The sequence below is a fragment of the Bombus pascuorum genome, chromosome 5, assembly GCF_905332965.1.
Source record: "Bombus pascuorum chromosome 5, iyBomPasc1.1, whole genome shotgun sequence".
NCBI lineage: Eukaryota > Metazoa > Arthropoda > Insecta > Hymenoptera > Apidae > Bombus > Bombus pascuorum.
Genome location: NC_083492.1, coordinates 6,055,717 through 6,070,470, shown reverse-complemented (window position 1 = coordinate 6,070,470; position 14,754 = coordinate 6,055,717). Strand labels below are relative to the sequence as shown.

The following is a 14,754-nucleotide window of genomic DNA, read 5'->3' as shown; positions in this document are numbered from 1 at the left end:
TTCGATTTTGCATAAAACCGCCGCTGGGTATAACGACGAAATATCCTTTGTTCGGAACTGTGGTACGTCTAAAAGGCGAAAGCGGGACTCATCCAGAAAGCGCTTTATCGGGCCACCGTTACAGCTACATAGTTTCTCTCGTTATCAAGCCAGTCGAACGAACATAGACACACTCCGGTGATTCCTATACGGACGATCCTAACCTTATCGAAACCGTCTCTCGCTTCTCCTTTTCTCATCCACTTTCCTCTCGATCCTTCACTCTTTCTTCGGTTTCTTCCTCCTCGTTTCTTGCTCCTTTAGCAGCTTCCTTCTAACTTGTACCCGTTCATCTCGCAAATTATACGCGCGATCGACTGCGAGGGAACAATCGGGCAGGAAAAAATGGCACTCGTTTGCCACGCTTATCGAGACACCGATAATGAGAATCGCTATAGCTTCGCCGTGATTTCGTTCACCCCCATTGTGCCGCGTCCACGGGAAAATCAAACACTCCGATCGACCTTCTAAATTCGTTTTACCAGGCCAGGAGGATAATTTGTCGGCGAGCAGCGCAGCCAGAGAAACGAGGTCCCTCACGAAGGACTAAATTTTCCGGTTGCTCGTTGAAACGTCACGCGATAGTAGCACTCCGGTGGATAGCGTCCTGGATTTATCTTCAAGTTTTTCGACAGCCAGAGCGAATGCAAATTCGGTCAGCTGGAATATTCGATTATGCGGCATGGCGTCTGGAAATGTTGAAGTTCGTACGAGCCTGCGATATTCGATAGGCAGGAGAATGGTAAATCCAATTTTTATTTTATATCGTTGTATCGTTGTGGTATAGCGATGGAAGTAGAAGAAAATCGCAAGAAGATTAATACGATTCTACGAATTAAACGACGCGTTGCGTCATTTTTTGCCTCGCGAATTAAACGAGCAGAAGCTGATTAAACGTTAAACTTGTTGCTCGATTTTGATCTCTGTCTCGTGAATCGAACGGTCGAACGCTGAACGACTGCTGTTTGCTATTCTTTGAACTAAACGCTCGCTGTATTAAGCGTTTCATTCTTATCTTGTAAGAACGAATCACGAAATATGGCTGTCGCGTTGTTGTACACAACGTAATAGGAAAACTACATAGAAGGAAATCGAAAGAAGAAGAATACGGTTCTACGCTACGTTATTTTTGACTTTGTCTGCCGAATTCAACGATCGAGCACCGATCGATCTCTATTGCTATTTTTGAAACGAAACGATCGCTATATTTAATATCTTGTTTTTACCACCGTTTCGCGAACCGAACGATAAGAACGAGCCAAGAAACCATATGAAAAATATTGTTAGAAGCTAGATGCATCGGGAATAACGAAGAAAGGGATTGAAATTCTTTAGAAAGCTGAACCCACGAGTTCCATCACCCATCTGACATCGCGTTCGATTCTTCGACTAGACGCGATCGCGACGTGGATGGATGCAAACCGATCATATCCCTGCGGATGGAATCGTTCGATGTATCGAGAGTAGGGGCGCGTTTGAAGGAGGAAAAATCAGTGTCGTCGCGTATCTCTTGAGAGAGGCATTCCAGGCGGGCAACATTGCGACACCGAAAGCACATTACGCGGCACCAGCCGGCTTTCCCACGCGGGGTATACAACCAGGTTAAATATTTGTCGAGCGGTTATTGCGAGTTGGTCGATGACGAACGTCTCTCTGCACGAGCCTCGTTTCTCTGTCGCTCTGTTCACAAGCATCCAGCTCCATCCGTGACGCGTATGTACACACACGTGTACAGTGTACACGTGACAGACGTCGTTGGTAACAGACGTCGCGCCGAGTTCGACGTTTCCACGCGCCTCTCGATTTTCTTCGCCCTATTTCAGCCTTGGATCAGTCCGCGTTTTCGCCCGCGTTTACGTCCTGCCCGTAAGCGGTTTACACCGAAAAGCGCGTTCAAGCCGGCGTGAAAACGACGCCAGACAGACTCAGCCACCGGACAAAGCGTTTCCGAGTTTACCATCCTGTTCATCCGCCTCTCGCTTCCACGCCGCTTACACTTTCCTCTACTCTCTTCCAGGCCAATGTTACGATCGTGTTTCCAGCTCTGCCATCCGATTGCCCTCGCCTTCTCTCGCTGACACTTGGTCCACGATTTTCCTCCATACCTGTTCGTTTCCTCTTTTGTTTTTTCCGCTTTCTGTTGCTCGCTCTTTTTGCTCTTGGTACTCCCTTTTCGTTGGTTTTGAAAGAGACGGAAGAAATACAAGGATTTGTTTTTCTCGCATAACGTCGTGGACCTGTTTCAACGGCGTTCGCCGATTGTCTCGCGGAGAACGCCCTGCCTGTCGATGACATTCGTTGTTGATTTTTATTGGAATTTTATCGAGGTTTCGCGGAAGAAGGAAATTTCAAAGTAGCGGGATTCGACAAGAATACGGAGAAGAATCTTCGATTCGTCAAGACATGTTGACGCTTTCACGGCCGGACATACATTTCGGACTGTGTCTATGTTTCCTTATCGAGGCGCACGCGTAATATTTTGCGTAAAAGTCTCCAGTCGTTTCCGCGCAACTGTCTCGTTTTCCTCTAAATTTGTATTTCTCAACTTGTTGGCTGTTTTTCACGAGTATAGCCGTCACGAAGGAATGGCAATATTTTGCGTTACGACGAGCCCCGCCGGTAATAAAGTTAAAAAATAAAACAGTCGTTTCGTTACAGCTTAATTCTACGTTATAACAGCCACGGATACTCTGTGTTTGACGAGTACACGCGTCGTCGCTTACTTTTCGCCACACATTTCAGCTACGCGCTTTTCCAAGAGCTTTTTTTGTCACGCCTTCTCTTTAAACCTTCCTTTTATACTTTCCGCAAAAATCGCAGCGAGACGGACTATAGAGAATAGTTGGTCGTGTTCGACTCACGTCGGGCTTACCAATTGCGGAGGACTTGCGTAGGGGATAGTTGATCGTGAGATTTATAAGACGAGATTGCTCGTTGTTGAAACCGCCAAGTATATTTCAAATGATTAAATAAATAATTACAGATAACGTTCGAAGAGACGCTCGTACTAACGGATTCGCTAAGACAGTGTAAGTCGCAAAATAAGATCGCTGATAAATTCTCGTAAATACTCGTAGATACTGACTGATAACTGACTCGAAAAATTCAAATTCTTTGTCCGACGGTTGCACGTGGCTCTGACATTGTTTTGCCCGGAGTTTATTTATTATTACATTACGCGAAATTGATACTCCGAGGCAAGACAACAACATGATTTGAATTGTCCTGTAGCTCGTGTGACCATACGTTTGCGGAACATCGAGAGAAAATAGAACGACTATTCGCGATAATCTGTGTAAAATAAAAGGCGCAAGACTCGCCGTGCAGGTGTTAAGTATCAGAACCGTGGAATGCGAAACGTTGTGCTTGCTCCAGGCCGCACGGTCGTCCAACTGCCAATCGCGCGTACCATCATTCGCTGTATTCACGGATAACGATAAATCCTTCATTTCGCGCGAAATGCAGCGATCGACTTTAATCAGTCCGTCCGCACCGAACGTATGAAAATCGTGGAGCAGGAGCGCCGGTATCGCCATAACGCGGTGCGTTCGCCAGGGTGAAAGACCATGAAAGACAAAAGCGGAATTGCCGTGAAGAGAAAAGAGAGATCGTGGAACTCGGCGTTCCCGTGCAATCGACTCCGTTTTAATTTCAGGCTAAAGCAACGAAAGCCCGCAATGTCTGTGCCGCTCATCCTCTCCCCGTTTCGTTTCTCTCTTTGCTTCTCCTTCTCATTCGCGCGGATGCACACGCGATAATCGCGGCGTGGAACAAGATTCCAGCGGCACCCGACCCCATCCTGCCTTTTATACTCGTTCTACCGTATATGCCGAGAAATATTTACCGTTTCCCAATATCGTTCGCCGCTTTCTTCCTTCTTCTCCTTCGTGGGGTTGCAGGCGGTCCTGATACGTTCGGCAATAATCCGTTCAAAATTCATTCGACCGTTTTAAAGGTTGCCGATGTAGGATAGAAATTCGAGGACCACGCTGCCTTTTATCGCGAACCGATATTGCAAAGTATCGATGGTACTGAGTCGACTAGAGGACCCGAGATCTCCTCCTTTCGCGCGATTATCGCTTTTAGAATAGGTGTACAGCGGAATTCTGTATCTTCTAAGCTTCGATTATTGGCTGAGAATGAGGCTGAAAGTGTTTGAAAGGCGCGAGATTCGATCGTTTAATATTTTTCGTTTTTATTTATAATTCCATTCATTTCTTCTTTTTTTTTTATTGTTTATTGGTAGTTGAGATTCTTGTCCACTTCGTGCTTGACCACGTGTGAAAGTAATTCTACCGTTCTATTAAGGATTATTCTCGCTAGAGACAGGTTTCAATTTAGTTTAATCACGTTGTTAATTCTTAACGATAAGTAGAACGCGGATATTTGTGGAAATTCACGATGGAGATTTGCTTCATCTACTAAATATCGTAATAGATGTTAAACTTTGCGTATTTTCTATTTTATGTATTTCTTCATTGTTTAATTTCTCGTAAATGCGAGAACTTCTCACGTTATAAGATTCTGAGAAATTTTTCTCCTATATTCAGAAATTTAATTAAAATTCTTCTTATAGCGTATAACGCGATAACTGTTGATACAATTTTTAAAGGAGAACAAATTTCATTTTCCGTTAAGTTTCATCATCGACGAAAAGTTTCGAGTCACTGTGTCACTATGTCGGAAGTTAAGAATTTCAAGAAAATTTTAACAGTTAATTACTTTGGGAAACTCCTTATTCGGAAACCTCTGACAAATTAATAGAAAATTCAGTATACTTATACAGCATTGAGAAAGAAATTTTCGATCCGAAATTTTTGATCGGCAGACGTGCTTATTTAGAAATAAGAGCAATTACGTTTTATTTGTTTTAATCATAAACATTTTCTGCAAACGTTTCTAGAATTTAATTCTATTTTCTTTTGTTTCAGGTAAGTCCTAAAAACACTTTATCGAATGGCCACACAATACCTCGTGATATCACCGGTGAGTGTATTTGAAACGAACTTCGATCGACAGAACCTTTATCGATTGTTTAATAAAAATTTGCTCCTTCAGCTCTCCTAAATATACTATTTGATTTATCGTAACAATATATGAACCTATAAACATAATCGAATTTATTGAAATAATACACGTATTCGGGATTATAGGTGCAGCTTTGTTCGTAACAATGTAATCTGCTCTGTAACAGATTGTCCGTATCATAAAAATCTATTCGAGTTAATACATCAAATTTTTTCCAACGGGACATATTTCAGCCGGAGATATAAGTTTAATTGTAAATAAAATTTTAGATAAATGATTTAAGCACGGATGGGGTGTGTACAGATACAGATACCTATAATATATGACTGCGCTCTTTAGAATACATTTTCTGCTCTGAATACATCGACGCTGAATGCGTGGAATAAAAAGTCAACGATATTATACATCACGTTTTTACAATTCTTTCTGCGGTCGATATTCTATACAAGCATATTTCCATAGAAAATATATATATTGAGATGTGTCAGAGGAAAACAAAGATACGAATACAAAGCTAGGAACGATTACACAGCTAACAAAATTTCATGATCAACTGTTTCCCTGAAATTTCATTTTTTTTTTAAATTACTTACCAAACTTTTAACAACAAATTTTTCAATATTCGCATATATCGTAATTTTGCGATACTTTACTTTATATCGTTCGATATTACAATATACATACTATTGAATATTACTCTACAATCTATCAACATTTTGTTAATCATCTATTAATATTATTCCATTATTATTGTATAATATTGGGTTGGCAACTAAGTCATTAGATGGTATTGACAAAATTCGCAATCACTTAGTTGCCAACCCAATATCTATATATGTCGTATACACATAGCAATTTAATATTTAAAACAATGTACCATAGCGTCATATACTTTTTCATTCACATCTCTCGGATAGTTATCATCGAGAATTTTCTACGGAGTTTACACAGACATCTTTCACTTTTCCTCTCCCCTTATCCATTTTCCTCGTAACGTTCGACCTCGGATCCCTGCGATATTTTCTTGTTTCACTTAAATTGAAGAGTTTGACAAGTGTCAGCCTGATTGGCAGTAACAAAGAAAATACGATCTTTCCGGATGAATTCGCTCGAGGGATGTGAACAAGAATGTCGGTACCATCTGCCCTTCGTTTTCAGAACGCGCATGCTGTCATCGTTTAGACTGACTTTTTTTATGTTAATATAACGTCGCTAAGGAAATTCCAGGGAACTTCCACTTCGTTGAAAATTACCGAGAGGGATGATTTCCACTACCAGCCAACGGAAGGGGAACATCGAAATTTCAACGTTACAGCGAAACAAAGTTTCTCTTTTCGTTGAATGTCCATTATAAATTTGTTATTCGCCTTTCTATAGAATATTCTCTTTGAATCTAGCGATACTGTAATCTTGCGAGAGCACATCGAAACAGTACGGAATACTTTTACGAGTTTCGAAAACGTTTAAGAAAAAGCTTTCACATCGCCGCGAACTTGAAAATAAATTGCATTCCAAGGGGCAATGAGGTGGTATCTGAGGAATCAGAGGAAATGGAACTTTGGCGCCCTTCGCGTTTAAGTGGTAGATTTCCAGTCGAGTGGTCGTATCTATTCTTGTAACAGTTGCTCGATCTTTCGTACTCGAGTACTGTTCATTTCCGAATGCATTTTTTTAATCTAACACGGAATCGTCGATAATTTCTTGAACTAATGGTTTTCCGAAACTTTATCTTGTTATTCAGATGACCGAGAAACGTAGAGGAGTATGTCAATTCACTGCTGTTTTTCATAAAATAATGTTCTATAACTACTATCACCTATGAAACTAAATTACCAATAAATTTGATCAACTGGAAAACCAAAGGGATCATCAGCGGCTGTAAGAATTTCTTGGGAGCAAGAAAATTATCAGAATCTCGATGCTACTGTCATCCTTTAGCCCGCCATATAGGATAATACTTATACTGAAAAAAAATCTATGTTAAGGTTATTCAGTGGATGGAATTAAAGAAATGCGTGGGCAAACTGCAAGGTATTGAAAGTATATATATTGTGAATAATAAATTACAAAATATGTAGTACTATGTAAGCCGGTCCAGATCCTCTCGCTAGCAACGTTACCCTGAGACTGAAACAACTGCCGAAACCAACGTCGGACGTGTACCGCTTATGGTCTTTCCTCGACGCATTCTTTTGTCTATGCGCTTTCGATGACCTTAGGCGCTTGAGAAACCGAAGACCAGATGTAGAGTTTTCTCAGAAGTGACGATCACTTCAACAATCTAATTATACTATAACATCACAGATTTGCATAATATCGTACGCACGAATTCTTCGTAATAGAAAATGATGTTATTTTCTCTCGATGATGAGGTAACGATCGGAACACGAAATGCGAGAATAAGAGTAACGTCAATGGAGGAGTCGTAGCTTCGGAAATTCAAGGAAGTTTGAATATTACCCGTGAAACCTCATGATCCGTGAGTACCGTAAAGCGTAGATTAGCAGCTGCTGGATTGCATGGTCCAGTTGCAGCACACAAAACCACTCTTCTTGAAGCCACAAAACAAAAAGGAAAGGCTATGGCCGGCTAGAGAGCATGAGAACTGGACCTCAGAAATGTGAAAGAATGTTTTATGGAGTGACGAATCGAAATTCCAGTTGTCTAGCAGAGATAAACGAATTTTCATGTGCCAACTGAGAACGCCAATAATAAAGAGACGTTAAGATCCGAGTTCGAGGAAGCTTCCCTTTAAAATTAATGATATACAAAACAATGAATAATATAGTGTACGATATAATAATATTAGTATATCATTAATATATTTTTTCTCTTATTGTATTAACATATACATATATATACGAAAAATAAAAAGTATTTGAAGAAGATAGAATCGATTATCAATAATTCACGTGAACAACGAATTGCTCATTTTTCCCACCTCCGTGACACTCTACAACTCTCGTCTGAATCTTTTACCGCTATCTCTCACTGCTATCTGTTCTCTAGCTCTTTCGAGATATTTGTCCAAGGAGATTACACCGGGACATCCTGTATACAGGGTGTCTTAAGAAAACAGTACGATATTTATATGGCTTTTATTCCAGACATTTAGATAATGAAGAAAGTATAGAAAAAATGTTCAAATAAGAAACACGAAGTGCGGACAGAGTGGAGAAAGACGTTTGTCTGATTCATCGACACCTCGAATAAACACACTGTGGTCAAAGTTGAATTAACGTGGTTCTACAGACCCTGTGGATAGTTTTAATACACACAGGTTGCAGATATTGCGTTGGTAGGCGTTGAACGCAAGACACACTTTGCGCGTTTGATACGTTCGGAGCAGCGTAAACTTAAAAATCGTTCTTCCACCCCAAATATGCTAAATGTGCTTTATGCGAGCTTTCCATTCGATTCGCTCGACGCTACAAAGTATCCCTGATAATTTTCCCGCGTTTCGATCTCCCGTGCCACGGATCTAACCCAAACGAGCGGTGCATCGCTTTTTCGCAGCTGGGTAAATGAACCGACAAGCGGAAAAAATTGCCATCGCGAAGCCCGACAAACGATGCGTCAAATTTGACGAGCCTCGAAGTAAACGAGAGAGATCGCAGCATGCGCAATACGTTGGGTTTGTTTCTGCCGCTCGTTTCGGATCTCGGTGCCGCTGCTGCCGCAGACAATACTATCGATTATCCAGCCGGACATTAACGAGCGCGATCTCTCTTTCGTTAGCGCGAGAGCGCGCGCCGCTCGTACTTCTCTTCACTTTCCTGGCGGCGTTGCGTAAATCTTACGGCCCCGACCTGTAGGACCCGGGTGTAACACCTCCTGCTCGTAGGTCGAAGCGCCGGCCATAAATTTTTGAGAGTTCGAACCGATCCTGCCCACCCGGGATGCGGTCCTGCCTTCTTTCTCCCGTGGTAGTCTCTACGATGTCCCTTACGTTCTCTCTCCTCTCTATTCTCCGATATACCTAACTCGTTTCAGCTTCTTTCTACCCACGGGGAATGTCCGGACACGCGCCCAGTCTGGACCCACGCCCACGTTCGCATACCGTACGCCCTTTAACTCTTTCTCCTCGTCTTCCATCTCCCATCGCCCTTTCTCGCCGATCCTTTTCCATCGTTCCTTTCGCCCATTTCCCCTTTTTTCGTTTAGATATGCCAGCGAATCTAGGATTCCGAGAGATATCCAGAGCGTTTGATTCCGTGCAGATTAATTTCATACCTTCCACTCCTTCCCTTTCTTCCAATCGGATCTTTTGATGTGATTTTGCGAGTGTTTTTCCGTGGAAAGGCGAATCACTTGGAAATTGATTCGATATGTTTGACGACGAATAGAATAGCGTAAGGAGCTTGTTTCTTGCAGACTGTTTGCTATGTGGAAGTAAGAAGTATATAGTGAAATTCGATATAGTAGAGGTATAGGAATGTTGCTATACGTAGAAGAAGAATATCGAAGTATTCATCGTGATTTTCATCGTGAAATTTTCCAGAAGAGTCATTACCGTTGGAAAATCCTGATGATCCTGAACGAATACTTTGCAACCCTCTTGCCCTCCTACCACCTTGACGTACTAAATCAAGCAACAAATTTCTCTGCAAACTACGAGCGCAAAAATGTTACGAAAGATAAAGGTTATTTACGAAAGAATGGACAAATTTTTACAAAAGACGCGAAAGTCTTAAATATTCGCCAGCTGAACATTTGTAGAGCGTATCCGAAGCAAACAACGGTCTTGAGAGGGGAACACGAGAAATGGAAAGTCCGCCGTGCGGAAAGGCGACGACCGTTACGGTTCGCGCGATGCAAATGAACTCGTAAATTAAATCTAGTCGCCCGCGACGATAGAAAAAGGCGAAGTGCCAGGTTAAAGCCAAGAGAAGAAATCTCTTCTTCCCACGGGACCCCGCGAAATTACAGTTGAAACTTCCTCGAGACGCCGTCGAACTTTCGGTCTTCTGTTTCTTTCTACTTCCCGTCGCTCGAAGCATTTCAATCGACCGCAAAACTAAACATCAAGCCGTCCGATGTAACAAACGAGATGATGTTACGAGTAACAATGCTCGTGGCAAGACCGGTGATGTAACGTTTGGCACATGTCCAACTGTCCGTATACCTTCGCTAAAATATTAGTTTCTCTTATTCCCTTTCGACTTGCGAAACTATCCTGTTGGATGATGTTTGCATCTTTGTGTTTGATATAATTTACGTGTTACCTCGTGGCCCGTAATTTCTTCGTCTTTCACAGTTCTTTCTTCTTCGAAAGTACCGACTTGTTGGATAAACTTTATCGTCGTTAAATCGTCGGAATTTTTATTACATTGCAGAAATCCGTATATGATATCAGCATTAGAGCAACGAACAATGGCTTAGAGAAGATATAATCAAACGTTACACGTGAATTTAGAGATTCCAAATATCATTAACAAGATGCGAATCAAAGGAAGCATACGAACTATCTGAATGAATAATAATTATTAAATTTGTTCAAAGTTGCAACAAATTTTACTCCATCGATAAACAATTCTTACTCGTTCAGCATCAAAAGGATTATACGAATCGAAACATTTTTTACGTTGTACGGTTTAGGAATAAAAGGATCGATGAAACATCAACGGCTAATAACTGACTACTATTTTGGTAATCTCCTCGAAATTAAAAAAATTCTCCAAGGAACAAAACCACGACTAGATACTGGATAAATAGAGCCTCTAAAAAGTTCATTACGGAGCAATCATCTTTGAAGTTACTGTACGAGGCGAAGGGAAAAAGAATTCCGCTTCGCCATACGTACAGCGATCATCCTTAGAGTTACTTTACAAGGCGAAAGCGAAAGAGCTGCGGAGCAACGGCCAGCGGATCCCATGACATATCCACGGCTATCGACATTACGAATCCATTATCCGTACGTGTCGGAACGTAAAAACGAAACGAAGGAAATAAAAGTGGCGACGGTGCATCTCGATGAAGCGATCTGGCGTACGCGTGGACAGTGCGCCGCGCTCGGGACAAACAGAAGAAGAGAAAAATCTGGCGAGTGGCCGAGTGCGTGGGCGTATTTCCCAGGGTCTCGCGATGATACGCCTGCCCCCTCTGTATCCGGCGCCTGGACCCAGCATCGCCAGGTAAGATATTCGGCCTGCTGGAACCGTCCAAATGAAGGCGTTACGTGCTCGTACTCCGGCGAGACACGCGGCGCTCTCTCGATCCAAGGAAGAGACGAACGCGGAGACGCGAGAGGAAGGCAGATAGATTAGAAGGGGAGAGAAAAGCAAACGACCGTCTGAACCGCGAGGAACGCAGACGGCGTAAAAAGACGACGGGAAAGTTGGGAATCAATGGACGCGATAGAGAGAAAGCAACCGAAGAGAAGAACAGGCTAGAGGTCGTGAAAAAGGGTGGACAGCGTTGAAGAGGGAGGTAGGATACGGTTAAAATCTCACGATCGAGGTTAACGTTCTTGGGCTGTTTATAGATTCATGATTTTCGTCCTTTATTCTGCTACTTCTTTTGCCGCTGATCAAGATACACGAGAGAAGGAGAGACGTACATAGTTGCTTTATCTGCGAATTGCTTCTGCTCCAGAAATACTCTAGTACTTGTACGTTGACTCGATCTTGGTTAAATTATACTTTTGTGTACTGAGTTTGGCATCGAGTACATCTTGTGTATTGCCTTATATTCATACTTTGCATACAAGATTAATTTTTAAATATTCCATTAGTTCAAGCGTGCTCTTCGTGAAAATATACCAACGAGGCATCTCTTTTTCTCTTTCTCTTTCTGTATATCGTATCAAACATTCTCGACATTTTCTCTCACATTATAAAGAATCTCTGAAAACGTTCCAATTTCTCTAAAATGTTTTGCACGATTCCAATCATCGTTGAATATTTGACTGGCGGTTAGAAACCTTGCGATACCTTCCATTTGAAAGCTTCAGTATTTAATGTAAATTATAAACTTTACATTAGCTCGCTCATATTACCATCTTACGTGTTAGTTACTTTTTTTGTTGTATACAATCTCAAGATAAACGACCATCGTTTTGCTATCACTTACATTTGCCGAATTTTGAAGTAGATGACTGACTTACAGGCATCGTACGGTATCGCGTGTATTGGTACGTGTATACCCATTAGTATTGACATAATTAATCTGTCCCCGGCAATCGCATTCGGTAAAGTTTCGCACAATGAAAGACGTGGTGTACTGCAGGTGACTGGATGAAAATGTGTGTCTCGAACAATAAGGAACAGGGAACTGTGAAATCCGTTTCCGTTTTTCAGCCAGCCCTCGCTTCGAGAACCTATTTACCTATCGTTTGGATCTTCGTTCTATAGCATAACGCGGAGGACACGAGGCAGTCATTGTGAGAAATCGATTTTGTGCAAACGACAGAACAAATGCACTTGTCTCTGACACTTCCATTACTTTGCATCCCGTGTATCTTCCATCCGCTTAACTTGGCCGCGCGACACCTGTCTTGCAGCTCGCTTTGTTCCCATTTCATTCTCATTTTAACGATAAACTCGCCGCTCCTCGAACGTACCAATCGATATTCCATAATTTAATAAACGATCGGCTAGAACGTCCCTTGTCACGAACAAATTAAGTCGCCCTCGCATTAACCTGTGCAAACGGACAATTAATTAATTTAGACGCGATAAAGGTGGACACTGATGTAACAGAAACTAAGCATCGTTAATTGGATTTGGTGGTGGATGTCGAATCCAGACAAGATTTGTTAATCGTTGTTTGAGCACGGAAAGTGGATTTTGATTACCGTGGTGATTAATGGCGCGATCGAGAATTTCACTTGAAACTATGTTTGGTTGATTGGCAACTGGCATAGTGGATCGTCGAATTTTGACATGTTCGAATCTATTTTCTATGGGTTGGTTTAACAAACACTAAGTAACAGCATAAACGATGGTAGACCAATTTAGTCAAATTCACGACACGGTGTTCCGCGAGACCTAATCTTAAAATTGGAAATTGATGCAGAAAACGAGTCGAACCTAGCAATGAAAAGTTAACAAAGTCGAAGCTTCGACGTTTCGTATTTTCTAATTTCTAAATGTGAATTATAACTTACGGATATAACGTACAGATGGAAGATATATAGGTACATATATCATCAGCTTTATACTTCTTCGAGAAAAAGCAATTCGATTAAATTTGCATTTCGCAATACTGCGAAGTGTAGCTTAAAAGCACTGTCGCTCTAAATAAAAAAAGATATCTCTCATCGGCCTTTTCGGTAATGGAGGTGAAGAGCATATAGGACGCAGCTGTCATATTTTCCTTCCGGTATGCATAAAATATTTTTTCCATTTACTGCACTTACGCAGAGTAATTTCGCTTAGTGGCTATTATAAAAAATTGGACGTTCTAACCAGTATCGATAATAAAATAATATGATTCAAGGGACCGATACAACTATACGAAATATAGAACTAAAATTCCTTCGTTTCTATTCGAATGAACAAAATTTAGAAATTTCCAAAATTTAGATGCTTCCATTATTTCATAAATCCACTCTACGTATATTTATATAACTATATCTATATATGATTTTGGTAGCTAATCTAGGACCTTTGCACGAGACTCTATGTTAATTACACAACAGATTACCGAGCTGGACAAAACAACCAGCGTGTTTAATACGACTGCAACCGCGTCGACCAGTGCCAACAATACAAAACCAACCGTTAATCGTTCCAAATGAAACCGTCGGTCGATTTTCTTCGTCGCTCGACGAGGCGACAAGAAAACGTTCAATGTTCGAGCTAAATACCTTTGGCTTGATTATCAATTCTGTAAGTCGTGGTCGTTGCAAAACCGTAGTATCGTGTGTTAAACGATGCTTATCTTATATCGTTCCACCAATTTCTTTATTTCTTTATTTATTAGTTGACGGGTTACATCTTTATACTTGGTACAATGAAGTAAGTGCAAATAACGTACGTACAGGTATACGTGAACAGGAGAATACGAAATAGGCATAAATCGAGCGTGGCACGAATCTACTGTTGACCTAAATACGTGTAAAACAGATTTCGCTGAAGTCTTGAACGATGGTAATGAGCCACCAAAGAAATCGAGTTTACGAGCGAAGGGATTAGCCTGTTTACAGATACGGTCAAGACAGTTGTTTGGGGCAGAGATCGTTGAATGCCGAGTTGAGTGGAATGGTGGGTGGGACCTGAAAGTTCTAGACGGAACATTAAACTTGATGAGACTGGGAATGTCAGAGCAATTTATGCGATTGTTCGTGATTTTGTAAATAAACGTTAGATCTGACATAAACTTACGCTGCTGCAGCGTGAGCTATCCGAGCGAGTTAACAAATGGGTCGTAGTTATGACAGGTTTTTGGAGTAGGTTCATCTATCTCGTTTAAAGGACACAAAATGCAAGTTTTTTTTTCTCCTGCTTTTTTGTTTCTGTCAAAATTGTTTTTTTATTGCTGTATTTTTTCCAACGAGTAGATGGATGTTGTTTCAGTATTCCGTATAAGAGGATCCCGTGTAACTGAGTGGTTAGTCGATTTAGCAAATGAGCGGCTCGTTTGAGGGTTAATAAAATATAAAAACTAAACACCAAGTACACCGAGGTCTCGTTCAAACGCAATTTCGTGTTGTCCGAGCTGCTCCGAACTTTCGCCATAACATCG

At 41.4% G+C, this 14,754-nt stretch overlaps 1 protein-coding gene across 2 annotated transcripts in view; it reads left to right on the top strand.

The window, feature by feature from the left end:
• Nucleotides 1–14,754, top strand: part of LOC132907363 (protein rhomboid) — a 500,462-nt gene that overhangs the window by 125,329 nt on the left and 360,379 nt on the right. The gene's annotated exons all lie outside the window — the stretch shown is intronic.